An 18,780-nucleotide genomic window follows, 5' to 3' on the forward strand; every position below is an offset into this window, starting at 1 on the left:
CTCTTCAATTTTAGTGGTTTATTTCCTGATTTTTGGCACCTAGTAGCTCCCTGAGAGACCCTTGCCCTTGCTCACGGTTGCATCGCACTTTCTGGGTCCAGAAATGAAATCTAGCTCACAGGAAACAACTGGAAACCTGTGAGCTCACACTTTCTGGGCTAAAAACTACGATTTTTGGCTGGAGGAAGGGTTGGTCTACTGGCTTGGTGGGGGTTGTAGGTTGATCAGTGCAGACCATTGTTTTCTTCTTTGTACTGACAATACATGTGGTGTTTGGAAGGCATGGTAGAGCTGAAGATCAACTGGTGTGAATGAGACTTGGATACTCTTCGATCCGAGATCCAGGGGGAACAAGCAGTTCAAGGGGCATTGAGTTGTTATGGGGTTCTAAAGTTGGTATAGAACCCACTTATGAGGGCAAGTGAGCCCTTGTTATCGAGAATTGTGAGCTGTTGGGATCCAGACCAGGAGGTCTTTGTCATGTAGGGGCACAAGATTGAGCTCACATTACAGGATATTTACCTTTTAACCAGACTGTCTCCCCTCGGAGTGGTGGGGGATATTCATTTGGTGTTTCCTTGTGAGAGGAACATTACTAAGTTTGTGGAGTGCCAATGTCGATGAGCTATTCATGAAAAGGGAATGACTATCCCACTTGTTGATCTAGAGAGGCTAGAGACATAGGCTATTTCCGTAGTTGTACTACGGGTCTTGGGCAGCCAGGTGTTCCATCACATCACTGGTGGGCAGATGATGTTGGTTGAGAGTGTTTTGGATGGGACCTACTATTGGTGGGCCCAGATGATGCTGTCGTCGGTGAAATGACAGTTGAGTCTTTGCAGGAGGCAAGTGAATCGTGACTACGCTTTTGGTACAGTACTATGTGCATTCTTCTTTGAGAAGATACCCACAATCCATCCTCATGTACAGATCTGAGATGGGGGCCCACAGGAGCCTAGAATGTGCCGTTGGGGGCAGCTACTGCGGAGAGGAGGAGGGGGAGTCAAACCGGTGTTTCGACCAGAGTTTTTCACACATTGGGATCAGATGCCCCTTTACATTGATGATTACCCTTATAGAGGGATGAACTATTAGGGGATCCTGACTTGTCACTTCTGCCCGAGCGAGCATGGGGACCAAACGGTAAGTGTTAAGTTGCTATGTTTTATGGTGCATTTTATATTTCTGTCACATGTATATGGTACTAAGTGTGAAATATGTTGTATGCAAACATAGCACTGGTGAAATTGGCAGGATATGCAGGTCGAGCTACAGTGCCTGCGGCTGCAGATCAGGGGACATCATCGTCACAATAGGGTCCAGAGGATACTATGCTACTTGTTGATTTGCATCGTAGGTTTGATGTACTCTTGACTAGGGTTTCAAAGCATGGATGGCATGACTTAGAGGATCGGTACATAGATGAGTGCACTGGTCTTCCCTCAGAGTGGCGAGGTATCATGCGACGCATGGCGATGGCAGGTCAGGAAGTACGTGATCTACATGCAGGTGGAGCAGAGCCTTTGGCGCGAGATCCGCCAGACAGTGACTAGATGTAGGGACATGTGGGTCCCTTTGATTGTGATTTTTGTAACATGATATGGGCATGTCGGATGTATTTAGAGCTATGGGTCCAAACACTTTTATGATACATAATATGATTATGCATTTTGGATGACGAGGATGATTGGCCATTTGGTTTGTTTATGGTTGTCTTCTATGGTATACATGTGATAAGTTCCAATCTAGAATGTTGTTTGCAATGGTATCTACATAGTGATTTTAGTCTCTAGGCACATGACTGAAAGTAATGGTTTCAAATTCACGTACCAATAGCTTTACTCGTAGATATTTTCTAAATAGGACTTGGTTATGCACATGATACACACAATTCAATTGCATGACCACTAGCAAGGACTCTAAATGAACATGAAGATGGAAGATGCGATGAGCGAGGGCATCGACTAACAAACCTGTCACTACATCATATTCGATTTGATTATTCGTGGTAGATCCAATGCACACGTCAACAAACAAGACCCATGAATAACCAGTCACAACTGCATGAATAACCAGGCAAACAAGAACCATGAATAACTAGATAAACAAGACCCATGAATAACTAGACAGATAAGACCCCACGAACCATAAACCCTACCATAAAAGCCTACCACAAACCCTACCGTAAACCCTGCCGAACCCTACCCTAAACCATAAACCCTGTCGAACCCTACCATAAACCTTATCGAACAATACAATAAGAGCTAAATTCCCAACAACAAATTCAAATGTTGAAAAACAGAACAGTGTAACAAGAGCTAAATTCCCAACAACAAATTCAAGTGCTGGAAAACACAGAGTGGCCAGTAGGATGTAGAATCCTACTAGAGAGCTGAAGAAGCCACCACCATGTCCAAACGCCGCCCCAAACCTTGCCATACCGCTTTTGTGACAACCATAAAAATTACCTGCAACACAAACAGAGAGAAATTAGAATTTTGGCACAAACCCAAAAAAATTACAACAAAATCGCAAAAAAACTCCATGAATATAACGAATTTACCGGAATGGACCTCGAAACCTGCATGTCGACCACCGAACTAAATCGAATCTCCCACAAGCTCCTTTGCAAACAACAGGGTGCACAATTGAAACAACAACAAGCGTATTTGTAAGGCCCCCACGAACCAGAACAAACAGTCGTTAAACTTCAAGATTTTAGGTGTCCTAGAAGTTTTTGATGGTGTTGAATCCATTTCCACCATCAAAAACATGATTAGAACATTGCCTCTACAAGATTTTTTGAATTATTTTTACCGGAATTACAATTCCTCCACCTGCCTATGTAGACGACTCCATTTTTTTCATCAGAGCGAATTGGATGGCTACACATTCATAGTTGTTTTGGAAGTGGTTAACAGGCAAATACCATAGAGTGTTGGAATTTAATATCGAGGCTGCAATATTCATTATTGCATAGCAATGCTAGTGATATATGTGTCATCAAATTTTAATTACGATTATAAAGTATTGTTTTAATATTCGTGTTGCAATATTAAATATGGCATAGCAATATTGGTCATTAAATTTTAATTACTTTAAAATTTTAATAACCTATATACAATTGCTGATATATAGATCTTAAATTTATGATTGACGCTATGTGACTCATTTCACTAGTTTCAATCCCACTTCTTCACCCGTGTGAGCATCACCCGATACAATAAGTGCTAAGTGAACTATTCAAAAATCATGAGAAATTAGTCAATTATGACTACCTCTCATAGATCTTAAATTTTTATTACTCTAAATCTGATTATTTATATATCACGGAGAGTAGCATTAAATATTATATAATAATATCATTTGTGTTTATTTAAGGAAATTAATATATAGTCATATATATATATCACCCGTTGAATTATATATTTACTATAATTTAATAAATAAATTATATACTTACTATAATCCAATAAGTAATATATACTGCAACCCCATTGATAAATCAATGACCCAGGCTATAAGCCTTGCCCTGGCCTAAAGTGCTTCCTCTGCTGGCACCTTTTGATGGAGCATTAAAACCGAGTTGTGGTGGCGTGTGGAAAGTCATCCGCAAAGAAACGCACGGATTTGAACCCCAACTAAGTTACGGTTGGAATGTGCGTTGAACGAAAGTAACCAATGAATTTGGGGAATATTCCATTCCACATTAGCGTAATCTCAACTTTGTTGTTTAGACTCCTCCAAGACACATTCACACCAAGCCGGTTCCCATGTTTATAATTCTAAATCGGCTGCGCGTATATTAACTTCTTAGACCCCTCCACAAAACATCCCATGCACTCAACACGTTTTCCGTCTCTATATATCCGTTGGCAGTTACTCCAAACAATCTCATGCCGAAGATGTTCACTCGCACAACTCTAGGAGCTACCATCATCTCTGTGATTCCTGACTTCAAATCCCCTCACTACTTCCTCCCTCGAGAGACTTCAAACTTTACCGGCACGTCCTCAGTGCGACTCTGGTGCTGAAATTCTACCCTGAGAATTTAATTAAATTATATTATTACTTGAGAAATTTATGGGATTGGTGAATTCATACCTTTTCTGTAAATGAGAAGCTTAGGTGCTGGTCCCTCGAAAGTGACGGTTACTTGTAGATTTTGACCCATATATATTTATAGGATGACCACATATTTATAACTAGAAGTGGTCCGAAACCATTTCGATTGTGCGTCACTTGACCACACAATCCAAGGAATGATTCATAAATATACGTTAAAAATTTATTCAGTCTCCGCCTTTTTGTATTCTGATTGTGTAATATCCGTCCAGGGGAAGCTTTAATATAAATATACTCCTCATCATGTGTAAAATATTTATTTCTGAGGCAAGTAGTTTATGAAATTCAGCGCGCTTTAAAAAGTGGGAAACTATAATGGCGACACATAATTGTCATCACAATTATCATTGTTTGTCCACTAAAATCAACTTGCAATACGACTTGGGCAAGTAATTGCCAGCTAGACGATGTAGAGGTTGTAATACGACTTGGGCAAGTAATTGCCAGCTAGACGATGTAGAGGTTGAAACCGCTGTTTCTCTTTTAAATGCTTAAGAAAAATAATTTGAGCGTCACATCTGTGTTCAACCAAATATTGGTGAAGTGTTTAACTGGCAACCTGGGAATGGTTAAGCAGTCGTCTTTATTGATATGATTGATTGAAAAATTTACATCCACTCATGAAGCAAAGCGTTATACCAATTTCCCAATATTTATTTAGGATCAATGGTAGACAGTCGGAGTCAAAGACGAGGTTGAAAACGATCACCAATCTGCATTATATGAATATACCTGGCATGTGAGCCAAGGGCAGGAATCTGCATTATATGAATATACCTGGCATGTGAGCCAAGGGCAGGAATCTGCATTATATGAATATACCTCGCATGTGAGCCAAGGGCAGGATTATATGATCAGAGATTTTGACATGTTTTTTTAAGGAGATTCTTCTGCGACAAGAACATTCGAAACTGCCGGCTGCATGTAATCAACCCGACGTTATATTCTTGGACTCAGGGCAATGCCTACAGCAGAATTTTCGGAATTGTTGCAGACTTCTTGATTTATCAACGCGGCCATAAGTTAAAATATGGAGTTACATAGCGTTGAAATATGACCCTGTGTAATATCCCTAAATAAACTCGGTGTAAAACTACACAGTTGAGTAAATAGTAATTCTTTTTAAAAGATTACGAATTAGTTTTGAAAACTAATTCTTGTTGTTGATAAAACTAATTGAGGGGAATATTTTAGCGAATTGCGCGTGGAACCCATTTGTGATATATACCGGTGATAACTGATTCTGGTTATTGGAATCGAGATGAGATCGAATGGTTGGAGGTTCTTGATCTCACGATTGTTAGCCATGATTACGGTTAACAGTTACACCTTCATTTTAAAACGGAAGTACAGGTGGCTACCGAGAACGCTTTATCTGGAATAAAAGCGGGCCAAGAAGTTGGAATTCGGGGGAGGAATCCGGGGAGTTATTTTTTGAAGACCGGCCTCAGAACATTGACGGCGGAAGCATCCTATGCGGAGGTTTCTTCGTACGTGAATATGTTGTAAAAGTTAGAAGTGTGGATATAAAGAAATGCTGGCCACTGTCTGAAAGCTACTGGATGCTAGTTTAAAAGAAGGGCGAAAGCCCTCACTTCCGCAGGAGGGACAGGAGGACTTATCAAATAGTGCTGGAAGCGAAGAGGCTACGGGGAAACAAAAGGGGGAATGTATTGCTTTGTTAGATGTTAATGCTGCTGAGGTTGGAAGAGCTACATAAACGTGTAAAGCAGATACGAGTAATGGCACTCGAGGTAATAAAAACCACAATGTGTCCAAAGAATTCGACAGTCACACCCAGGTAAAGAATTCAACACTTCTTTTAATGGAAAAGAAAGGTGATTTGCTAAATGATTTAGGAAATTGCAAGAAAAAGGCCGAGGCAATTAGGGCCCGGATGAGGCAGCAGATCAGGCTCGAGCGCAGTCAGTCTCATAGGAATCTGGTTTTGATTCTTTTCTCTGGTTTACATGAACTAATGAGTGAGCGTAGTCAGTCTCATAGGAATCTGGTTTTGATTCTTTTCTGGTTTTGATTCTTTTCTCTGGTTTACATGAACTAATGAGTGAGCGCAGTCAGTCTCATAGGAATCTGGTTTTGATTCTTTTCTCTGTTTTACATGAACTAATGAGTGAGCGCAGTCAGTCTCATAGGAATCTGGTTTTGATTCTTTTCTCTGTTTTCATGAACTAATGAGTCAGAACTCTTAGTGAGAATTATGCATTGGTGTAGGTAAACATTGTGGAAGTCAAAACAATATTTACTTGAGTATATGTACTAGCTATTTGGTATGTCATGCTTGCTCATGCAAATGAATATAGGTTAAAATATCCTTTTTAGAGGTTGCTTATTGAGTTGCTTATTGATTGATTAATATGACATCTAATCTTGTTTCCAAGCTTGTTGACAACGACATTGACAGGAAACGATGGCAGATGGTGCCAAAGGACATTGACAGGAAACGATGGCGGATGGTGCCAAAGGAAATGTGACGTTAACATTGTGGCAAAAAACGATTAATGGTTCATGCAGATGAGTCTGAGTTGGAAGATCATACAATGCCAGAACATTCATGCCACAGAGAATGATTGTATGTGGTGGTATGTAAATAAAAGATTACATGAAAATTGTATTAGCTCTTAGCTGAGAATGATTGTATGTGGCGGTATGTAAATAAAAGATTACATGAAAATTGTATTAGCTCTTAGCTAGTTATGTGCAGCTTAATGATAATTCATTGTAAAGATTTTAAGACAATGGTTAAGGGATGGAATCCCTTATAAACCATTGAGTGAGGGGTAAAAACCCTCACGAGCGTTTAATAATAAGATTAAACGTTTGCTGGTTTTCACCCTACGGGGTTTCCAGGGTACATCCGTGTTCAAATGGTGTGATTGCCTTATGTGTCTGTTGATAATGATGGGTCCTATGGGTCCTATGTGTCCGTTGATAATGATGGGTCCTTAATGATGATGGTTCTTTATTTGATGTGACATCCATAATGTCTTAGTACATGATTATCCAACATGGTTAAGGATATCAAGAAATGGATGCATGGATTCATGAAACAGTTTGTAATTGTGTTATTACAGTGATGGTTAAACGTTATGCAATGGTTATGAAACTTATTGTCTTTTACTGCAATTTACTTGATGTATTAGTAAATGTTATATCTAATGGTAACGAAGATTTGTGGAGTTGTGAATTGGTTATTTACTTGTGGTAATTTGTAAAAAAAATTATAACTCCCTACTTTTACATGCGAGGTTACCGGGGTATGTGACAGATTGTGTATGCATTATTGCATATTCCTCGGAACAGATTGTGTATGCATTATTGCATATTCCTCTGAACGTGGAAGGAGTGGAGCCCACCCTCGGAGTGGAGCCCACCCTCTTGCTGACACCTTGCTAACAGTGACGTACGGGTAACATATTGTTGTTGCAAAACTGTGTTCTCCGAGAGATATATATATATATATATTCAAACATCAGTCATCATCAGTCATACACAACCAAATAATTATCAAGACAAAGGTGAAACATAAGGACAGCGGCAATCCGAAGGTTTATTTAGAGAGTGTTCAGGGAAAAAGACAAATAGCATTGTTTCGTAAATTTTGTACAATTAATTAGGAAATTTAATTATTTGATAACTTATTTGATAACTTAAATGGTAATTTTTCATTATTTAAATGTTAGTTTTAAATATTTTAAATATAAAAATATGGAGTATTTAAAAAAAAAAAAATTATAAAATATTAATATTAATAATTAATATTTACCATTTAACAATTTTAGTACTTTAATAAAATAAATATCATTTTAACAGATTTATTTGAATTTAATAATAATAATTTATATAATTTTTTTAATGGCATCGTTTATTTATAAGTACTTGGAATTTATTTTTAATTTTTTTAATTATTATCATACTAATATTATCAATGTAAAAATAAAGGAGGTTTGTTTTGAAGATTAGTGTTTCCTATCTAATAGGAAGGAGATATGTGTTTATATTGATATATAATATTATAAATGATATTAATAATTAAAAATACATTTTAATATTGATTTGAAATAAAATATTTTAATATCTATTTTATATGAAAAATTAGAAGGAGATATGTGTTTATATTGATATATAATATTATAAATGATATTAATAATTAAAAATACATTTTAATATTGATTTGAAATAAAATATTTTAATATCTATTTTATATGAAAAAAAATTGTATTAATATTTTAAACAAAGAGAAATACAAATAACTGAAAGTTAAAAAAATACAAATTTACTTTACTTCTTCCAAAGAAAAATGTATAATACTCTTAATATCTCTCTAAATGATATTTAAATATATTAATTTTAAAAAAATATTAAACGTGAATTATAAATCAAATATACAAATAAATATTTAATTTATATACCCCACACATATATATATATATATATAATGTTTAAAACATTTAATTGTCTCACGTCAATATAAAAATTGAATATTCAAAATGAAATTGACCACGCGCATAATTACTTTGGTGGATAATATAGAATTGAAAAATAATATAATTTTTTAGAGTCAATATAATATTATCCAATAACATATATATAAATAAAATAAATCAATATTACTTATTTTAATTATAATTACCAAATATATATATATATATATTAATAAAATTAAAAAATAATTTATCACTCAAATAATTCAATTCTTCTCGACCTCTAATAAAATAAGTTAGAACATCACTATTTCCAACAGTATCTGTATGCTCACAATTTTTTCTTCCAAGGTGGGAAAAACCTGTTCGTAATGTTAACTAAGAGGTGTGGAGGTACGTGTTTCACGAAGCTTCCATGGGCTAAGGGCGCCACAAATATTTTCCAGTCAATATTGATTAATCGACTCTCACCCTGGCAATAGATGTCAATGTTCAGGGCTTTCTAGGCATTGATGTGTGCCACGTAATTATTACCTACTTCCTACTTCAATATTTATAGAAATCGTTCCACTTATTGAATTCTAATTATTTTTGGCATTTTTAATATTAAATCTAAGTTAATTTAATTTGTATGTTATGTTAATTGATTTTTTAATACTAACAATTGTACTAGATGTTGCAAAGGAAATGTGGCCAATAGCATATAGTACTAATTAATGTTTTTTTTATAATTGTTGAAAGATAAAAAAATATTCACAAAAGGAAAGGACCATGCTACAATGAAATAATAATGCAACACTGCTTCCTTAAGCCTTGTAAATCACGAGGCCTATGTTCAAGTTAAATACCTTGTCTTATTATGCCAACTTGAATGCCTCATAAATAATAAAATAGATTGTGATTTGCTACCTTTGAAATCCAAGGTTGCATTGGTAAAATTTCTCCATATTTCTTCTTGATCACTTTCTCTCATTGTAGAGGCCTATGTTCAAGTTAAATACCTTGTCTTATTATGCCAACTTATGCCTCATAAATAATAAAATAGATTGTGATTTGCTACCTTTGAAATCCAAGGTTGCATTGGTAAAATTTCTCCATATTTCTTCTTGATCACTTTCTCAAATAGATTGTGATTTGCTACCTTTGAAATCCAAGGTTGCATTGGTAAAATTTCTCCATATTTCTTCTTGATCACTTTCTCTCACTGTAGACAATCTTATAATCAGTACAAAGCAATATTTTTATAGTTTGAAATATGTGTCTACAAAGGACTATAACAATTTTGTAAATAAATTTTGAATTTCTATGTGAATTAAGGTCTACCCTTGAATAAAACTACACATAACTCCAATTTGAAAACTAAACATAAGAATAACATCAACTACACAACATCAGCTACACGTGTTCGTGTTAGTGAGTGCTCACGGTGTGCACAAGCTCATACTTTTCCCTTCTCTTCTCTAATCTCTTGTTAGATAACAATATTGCAACACCTCCCATCCTCAAAATACAATTTGATACGAACTTGGATTTGTTGTTACCAAAATTCCAATTCAATGTTATGTTCTCCATGCTAACAACAATTCCATAGGAATTTCTATGAACTTGGAGGAAATCCTTGCCTAGATCAATAGATATCATCCTGCACTACAACCCATTCCACCTAGATTGAAACTGACTATATTCCCCCTTAATTTGCAATGATTTACAATCATCATAGACAATGAAGGTGTGGGATTGAAAAGGCTACAATTCACAACAAGTATGCCAATATCCTTAGACTTAACACTGGTCTTTTAAAAAAGATCATCAAGGGCTCCGAACATGACAATCTCTAACTCTTTTCGAGCCTCTGCCATGCATGGATTTGGGGGCACTCTCAGCACTCCCTCAGGTAAGTATGTCTCCTCTCCCAACCCAGAACGCTCAAGGATTTTCCTCTAAAAATCCAATCTTGATTCAGAGAACATACCAATCAAACTTAAGCAACTCATAAAAACTTCTCTAGTGCATTTTCTCTCATCATCCGGCTTATAGCATGCAAAATCTACAAGGTAAATTGGCCTAAGCCTAGTCATAAAGTACAATGCTATCACAAAGACCAACAATGTCGAACATACAATTACAGTCACTAGATTATAACAAAGATGGTGACATAAATCAAACAGATCTTGAGCCTCAAGCGTGCCCAGTTCTGCTGCGACAATGACTATAATGGGAGATAAAAATAGATACATTGAATGACAAATCACATAGTGATAGCCCAATTTCACATACTTCAGTTTCACATATTGGAGAAAACCTCAGAGTTTTTTAATTTTTTTGACTGATATTGTTGCTTGAGCCTGCTTCCTGGATTCCATTGACGCGAGATCACTCCCGTCCTCCAGCTTTTTGGTTTCCATGTATTAAAAAACACCCAAAACCAAATCCACAAGGGAAAAAAATGCATTCTGTTATGAAACCAGCTCAAGAAAAGATAGAAAAGATAGATCAACGCCTTAGAATTCAGCCTCTTCGAGGGGGCAACCTCCTTTACATTACATAAATAAACAATTCTTAGATGATCCAAATGAAAAGACCTCCTTTCTATATATAGGAGTCTAAGGGGTCATAACATAATCAGAGCCGACATAACAATAATAATGTAAGGGCACAATAATAACAATAGTGGGCTTCTATGGGGCACATTAGTAACAATATGGGCACTACATGGGTACATCAATATAATAAGTGGGTTGTACTAATAACAATAAGGGGTTACACTAGTTGTATAGGGGCCTAACATGCCCCTCTCCTTCAAAAAGCGTTGTCCTCAACGCTTGAGTAGTTCTTGATGCTTTTGTATAAAATTCTTGTCCTCCCATGTGGAATCTTCAGCATGTAAGTTCTTCCACTTGATGAGATACTTTGAAATTGATCGATTTCGTAGCTGTCGGGTTCTTGTTTCTGTGACTGCTCCAGGTTCCAATATGATTTTTCCTTCCTTTTCAATATCTGGCAATATTGTTTGAATTGGGATCTTTTTCAACTTTTGAATAAGTGGCCATACTTCTTTGTCCTTCTTCCATTCATCCCTTGCTTCGTTTATCCAATCTGGTTGGATAATAGAAATAGCACAAAACAATGCTTCCACATCCTCGTCCTTGAAGAGTCTTCCCATTCGGTAAGGTCGCCATTTTTTAAGTGCATGTAGTATTGCCAACATTTCCTTCTCATAAATAGCTTGCTTTAGATGTAGCAGTAAAAATACCCAATCGCCTACATCAAAACATTTTTCACTATGATGTTGATCTACCTGTTGTTTCACTTGATTTTGCACCGAAGTGGGGTTATCCTTTAAAAGTTGGAGAACTTGTTGTTGATGCTCGATGTGATCTTTCACTGCTTGAACCTTTTTCTTCTTGAAATGTCCTTCTATATTTAGAGTTTGAGGAGTGGTAATTTCTTCCAATCCTTTACAAGATATGGTTGAATTCATTTCTTGACGCTCGATGTGATCTTTCACTTCTTGAACATTTTTCTTCTTGATATGTCCTTCTGTCTTGCTAGTTTGAGGAGTGGTAATTTCGACTAGTGAATTACAAGATATGGTTGGATTCATTTCTTCTTTCTTGATGTGATCTTCCACTTCTTGCACCTTTTTCTTCTTGATATTTCCTTCTATCTTGAGAGTTTTAGGAGTGGTCATTCTTGCCAATAGTTTACAAGATATGTTCTGATTCATTTCTTCATTCTCTGGGGTCGGGTCCTGGCATATATCCTCTTCTTTTGATGTTTCTTGACCCTTTTCTTCCTCCTCTTCATACTCTATGTAAAATATTTTCTTCTCAGCGCACTTATGACCTTTAGTGCATTTGCTATCACAATTGTAACAAAGCCCTTTTTCTCTTTTTTCTTCCAATTGTTGTGGTGTAACCCTTGTAGGTTGTGGAAGGCTAGGAGGAACAACACGTCCATCTTTATAGTTGTGAGGGGTAGACTTCCTTGTTGCCATAATTTTACTTTCAAATATGTCACAAAGCCCTTTTACTCTTTACAATTGTTGTGGTGTTGCTCTAAAGAAGGTGTTGCTCTTTGTATCCTCATAATGTGCTATCATTTCCTCAGTGAGAATTGACCACGTAACAAGTTTTTTACGAGAACAAAGCCCTTTATACCATAAAAATTGATCTGATTCTAAATATGAAGATGCAATACATACCTTTTGTAACAGTGGTACACCATGTAGATCAAAATATTGCTCCATCTGAAGTATCCAATTTACCGGATCCTTGCCATCAAACTTCCTCATCTTTCTTTTTCTTGATTTTAAGACCTCGAACTTGAAACGACTGTAACTCTGTACTTGTGGATATTTAAGTTCTGAAATTGCTACCTGTATTAGCCCTCTGTGTCCTATTTCCAATGCCACTATTCTGATCCAAATTGGATTCTCCGAGAAAGAGTTATGCACAATCTCCCGCAGTGACCTGATTATAGACTAGTTCAGTAGAGCGAACTTGTATGAAGTGCCACGGGTCACTGTTTCAACCCTTGACTCTGAAAAATATATAAAAGAAAGCTACAGTCCGTCCTCGTTTTGTACCTTCTTACGAAATTTCAATCCGATGCTCAGAAAGAAAGTTATGACGATTTTCCCCAGGTCACCTGTTTTGAGTGTAATTTAGGAGTCTGAAAAAAGACCAACTTCCTCAGATCATATCTTCGAAAATATCGCGCGAAAAGCTCTGAAATTCGGACTTAAGATTCAGCGCGATTTCTTATCAAATGGGTTTTTTTTGCGACTTCTGAAACGTCACAGAAAAAAAAATAGTTATAGCGAAAATGCCACGATGACCTGTTTGGAGCAGCGAAACCCTAGAATCCAAAGCTCTGATACCAAATGTTATGAAACCAGCTCAAGAAAAGATAGAAAAGATAGATCAACGCCTTAGAATTCAGCCTCTTCGAGGGGGAAACCTCCTTTACATTAAATAAATGAACAATTCTTGGATGATACAAATGAAAAGACCTCCTTTCTATATATAGGAGTCTAAGGGGTCATAACATAATCAGAGCCGACATAACAATAATAATGTAAGGGCACAATAATAACAATAGTGGGCTTCTATGGGGCACATTAGTAACAATATGGGCACTACATGGGTACATCAATATAATAAGCGGGTTGTACTAATAACAATAAGGGGTTACACTAGTTGTATAGGGGCCTAACACATTCCAAGCCTATTGAAAAGTGATCCAATGTGACAATATAGAGATGTTAAACAAGATTATGAAACTCCAACAATAAAGGTATTTAGAAAGGAAAACTCCCATCTTCCCCACTTCATCCTCCTCTTGAAAAACACACTGGAAACACTTGTCATTTTCTCCCTTGTGAGTCCTCGCGATCTGCACGAGCTTATATTTTGCCCTCCTCTTACCTAATCTCTTGTTAGATAACAATATTGCAACGCCTCCCATCCTAAAAATACAATTTGATACCAGCTTGGATCTGTTGTTACCAAAATACCAATTCAATGTTATGTTCTCCATGCTAACAACAATTCCATAGGAATTTCTATGAACTTGGAGCAAATCCTTGGCTAGATCAATAGATATCATCCCTGCACTACAACCCATTCCACCTAGATTGAAACTGACTATATTCCCCCTTAACTTGTAATGATTTACAATCATCACAGACAACGAAGGTGTGGGTTTGAAAAGGCTACAATTCACAACAAGTATGCCAATATCCTTAGGCTTAACACCAGTCTTCTCAAAAATCTCATCAAGGGCTCCAAACATGACAATCTTCGCCTCTTTTGTAGACTCTGCCCTGCATGGATTTGGGGGCACTCTCAGCACTGCCTCAAGTAAGTATGTCTCCTCTCCCAACCCTAAACGCTCAAGGATTTTCCTCTAAAAATCCAGGCTTGATTCAGAGAACGTACCAATCAAACTTAAGCAACGCATAAAAACTTCTCTAGTGCATTTTCCCTCATCATCCGGCTTATAGCATGCAAAATCTACAAGGTAAATGGGCCTCGGCCTAGTCATAAAGTACAATGTTATCACAAAGACCAACAATGTGGAACATACAATTAGAGTCACTAGATTATAATGAAGATGGTGCCATAAATCAAACAGATCTTAAGGATCAAAGCTACCCGATTCTGCTACGATAATGACTATAATGGGAGATAAAAACAGATACATTGCATAGCTAATCACATAGTGATAGCCCAATTTCACATACTTCAGTTTCGCAGATTGGAGAAAATCTAGGAGTTTTGACTTGTTTTGACTGATATTGCTACTTGAGCTTACTTCCTGGATTCCATTGACGCGAGATCAGCCCCTTCCTTGAGATTTTTGGGTTTCGTGTCTTAAAAACACCCAAAACCAAATTTGCAAGGGAAAAAAATGAGGACCCAAATCTGAAAAGAAGATAGAGATACCAAAAACTGCTAACCCAAATCAGACAAGAAGATAGAGATATGAAAATTTGCGAACATGAATAAGAAACCAGGAAGCAGATAAAAAAATTTGCGAACTCGAATGAGAAAAGGGGATTGAGCTCAAAAAATATGAGAATCCAAACCAAAAATGTTTTGAATACTACCACCCACTTTGATATACCCATAAAATTTGCATGTGTCGCCTCAGACCTCATGGCGAGCGACTTTGTTGCAAAGTGTTTCTTGGGAAAGCACAAGTTCGAATGAGGTGAGACAGATGGTGCTACTCATAACAAACTAAATGATGGTGAGACATATGGTGCTACTCATAACATATTGAATGTGCAGACATAAGCTAACCATTCACCATCCTGCACGGGATTATCATGTGCTCAAAATAAGGGATTATTGGCACAACCATCTCAAATTGAGGGAGGCACAACCATCTTAAGGTTGGAAGACGTCATGAACGCACTCACTGGGATCCTTTCAAGTGTAATATTCTCAATTGCCTAGAACGTTCTTCACAGATGATCGCGTCGTACCTTCCAAGCACAATATTCCCAATTGCTTAGAACGTTCTTGACGGATGATGGCTGAAGATTATTTCATCATTTAACAATCCATCTAATGGACCACGTCGAGACACAATGGAAGGGAGGGGAGTTCATTTCAAAGGGGAACACCTTATGATGTAATTAATTTTAATTTTAATTAAGATTTATTTAGGTTAAGAAAATAAAAATTATTGATGACAAAAAGTGGAATGTGAGTTTGTTCGTCTTCTCGGAGACACTGTAACAAAGAAAAATGTGAAAAAACTATATTCATGCATATATTGTTATTGGAAACTATTTGTATAAATAAGTATCTTTCTGAGTTATTTATGCGAGTTAAATTAGTTAGTTTGTGTGGGGTTTAGTTTTTATTAGGTTATTGGTTCAAATTTCATGGGAGGGGTTAAGAGTGTTGTTGTAGCTGCTACAACAGCTCCCAAAATCTTCCCCTACACCTAAATTTGAACACATGATTTCTCAATAGAAAAGGTGCTTTAAGTCTAGACCAATTGAGCTAACCCATGGAGCTCAATTAAAAAAAAAAAAAAAAAAAATTTAAAAATATATCACTAAATATTTTATAATGTTTATACAATGACTAGTAACATTCGACAAGCTTTTTAAACAAACAAGTTTCCATAAAATTTCCTTGATTTATTTGGTCAAAATATTTAAATAACCTAGCTATCGTCGAAGGCTATGGTTGCTTATATTTTCACAAAGAACATTATCTATGTTGGATTTTTGTCCTTCATCTTCATCCTCATATTGCACAAATTCATTATGATTTATGGCATTTGCAGTTAGTTAATTTTGCAAAGCATCTCTCATCCTTGTTTTCAAGATTTCCCAATTTATGTTTACATAGGTGAAGGGTGCTTTATTTTGAGAAGTTGTGTGCATTCTATTTATTCATATCTTCACATGTCGAGGGTTTGGGAAAGATTACAGTTGGACCAATAGGCTTGTCACACCAATGATGTTAAGAAAGTGAACACATATATGAAGAGGCATGAATTTTCATGAATCCATCAAGGATGAAAATAACAAAAGACATTCTTAGAAGTCTTGAAAAATGTAACTAGTGTTAGTCTTCATAACTGTATTTGAGTCATGAAGTCATGTACTTGTCAAAATAAATAAAAAGAAATTTTATCATAAATGAAATTGACTTATTAAAGCATGGGTTGCATGCTTGGGTCAATGGTTCTTAAGTCAAAGCTTCCATTGTAGGCTTCTGGGATTTATTTCAAGTGTCCTTGTCCATGTCATAATGTAAAATATTCTTCTTGGGTTTTGTCAATCAAGAAAGAAATTTATTTTTATGTAAAATATGTCATGTAGGCCTCCTCAACCAAGTCGGCCTCCACCAGGACAAGTCAGCATAATTAGAGAGGCAGAAACCACTATAAAAGGACAACAACTCGACTCATTTGGAGCACATTCACAACAAGTTCGATCTACAATAGTTGGAGATAGAAAAAGGGTATGAAATTCAAGGAAGAGGAAGGAAACCCTAGCGAAGGAGAAGGAAGTCTTTTTCAAACATAAGAAGTTAAATTTTCTATCTCCTTGTCTCACACATGCAAATTTGTTGGGTTGTTGAAAGGATCGAAATTGTAGTACTATAGCTGGGCCAAAATTCTAGAGTAGCTAGGGGTTGACATTCTGAATTGTTGTTGGGCTGAAGTTGCCGAATAATCTTCGAAGACTAATTTGATGTTGGAGGAAGGTGTTTTGGGTCTAAGGTCTTGGTATATCTCAATTTGATTTACTAGTGGAAGAGTTTGACTGGGTTTTTCCCTATAGAGGGGTTTTAGCCATGGATGAGTGCCTACATATGGTGTTGTTAATCTTCATGTTTTGATTTGATGATTTCTTGATGAAACTAAGATAAAAGAAGAACATGAAGATAAGATAATAAACTACAATAATATCACAAGTAATTATCAACATAAGAAAATCTTTATGCCTTTCCGATTTTCTAACATGGTATTAGAGCTAAGGTGAAGAAGGAAGGAAAAGGAAGCCCGAAGGTCAATTGAAAGAAGAGTTAAGGTGGAAGGAACAAAAGAATGTCATTAGGAAAATGATCATATAAGAAGAGTCCTACTATATATAGAGACAATGTCAACCACAATGAAGACAAAAAAAAATAAGCTAGGAGCCTCCAATTACAGGGCATGGAAGAAGAGGATATATCTTATTCTCACTAAGCATAAAGTTTTAGATCTTATTCAAGGAAAAGTTAAGAAACCTACAGATGATGCAGAAAATGAGAAATTCAAGGAAATCAACATCTTGGCCATGAATTTGATAGTAAATGGAGTAAAGGAAAATCTAATCCCATACATATCCAATATAGATTCCACTCAAGAAATGTATGAAACCCTCTCCAAGTTGTTCACCATTAAGAATATTGGTTAAATAGCTAGTCTCAAGAATGAAATAAGAACAACAAAAATGACAAAGGATGATATTGTGTCATCATAATTTGTAAGGATCTCTAGAATAAGAGACGAAATCCAAGCGATTGATGAATTTGTACCTGAAAAGGAACTCATGATTGTTGCACTAATATGTCTACCAAAATCTTGGAGCTCTTTTGCATCAGGAATTAGTAGTTACCTTTGAACAAATGTGGAATGCATGTAGTCAAGAAGAATCCCAAATCCCATTAGTAAATAACAAGAAGGAAGATGAATAATAAAACACTTCTAATGCCTACTCTGCACATCACAAAAAGAAGGGAAGATTCAAGAAGTTCAAAGGACCAAAGAAGAAGGTTGAACTATTAAAGATTGGGTGCGACAATTTCCACAAAATTGTACATTATAAAAGTAAATGTCCTGAGAATCCAAGGAATAAGAAGAGAGAAAGATAACATGCAAATGTCGTTGATGAAACCCCACCTAAGAAGAAAAATATTGAAGAATATGAAGTCAAGGACTTATAGTATTAAGTCTCCTCTTACATATCCTTCTTAGTCTACTATTTCAAGTTTTGTAATATGCTTTGATTTTCATAGTTGATAGATTCAAAATATCTTGTTAGAGCATTTTTTAATTATTTTGATAAGTGGTAGGTATCCCTTAGAAATATTAGATTAAGAGGGAGTCTTCACAATTTTTCCAAAATTTAAGTATATTGTTCTTTGGCTTATCTTTAATGATTGGTTTCCTCCTCATATGGATATTTGCTTGTATT

The 18,780-nt window shown here is 36.1% G+C and overlaps 2 pseudogenes; both read right to left on the minus strand.

Annotated features, from left to right (window-relative positions):
• Window positions 1-9,977: 9,977 nt before the first annotated feature.
• Window positions 9,978-10,972, minus strand: LOC149176527 (3-ketoacyl-CoA synthase 11 pseudogene; annotated as a pseudogene).
• Window positions 10,973-13,796: 2,824 nt separating this feature from the next.
• Window positions 13,797-14,909, minus strand: LOC149176528 (3-ketoacyl-CoA synthase 11 pseudogene; annotated as a pseudogene).
• Between the last annotated feature and the right edge of the window lie 3,871 nt (window positions 14,910-18,780).

Source organism: Pinus tabuliformis, chromosome 4_1 (assembly GCF_031772625.1).
Source record: "Pinus tabuliformis cultivar Carrire ecotype Pingquan chromosome 4_1, CPIR1, whole genome shotgun sequence".
NCBI lineage: Eukaryota > Viridiplantae > Streptophyta > Pinopsida > Pinales > Pinaceae > Pinus > Pinus tabuliformis.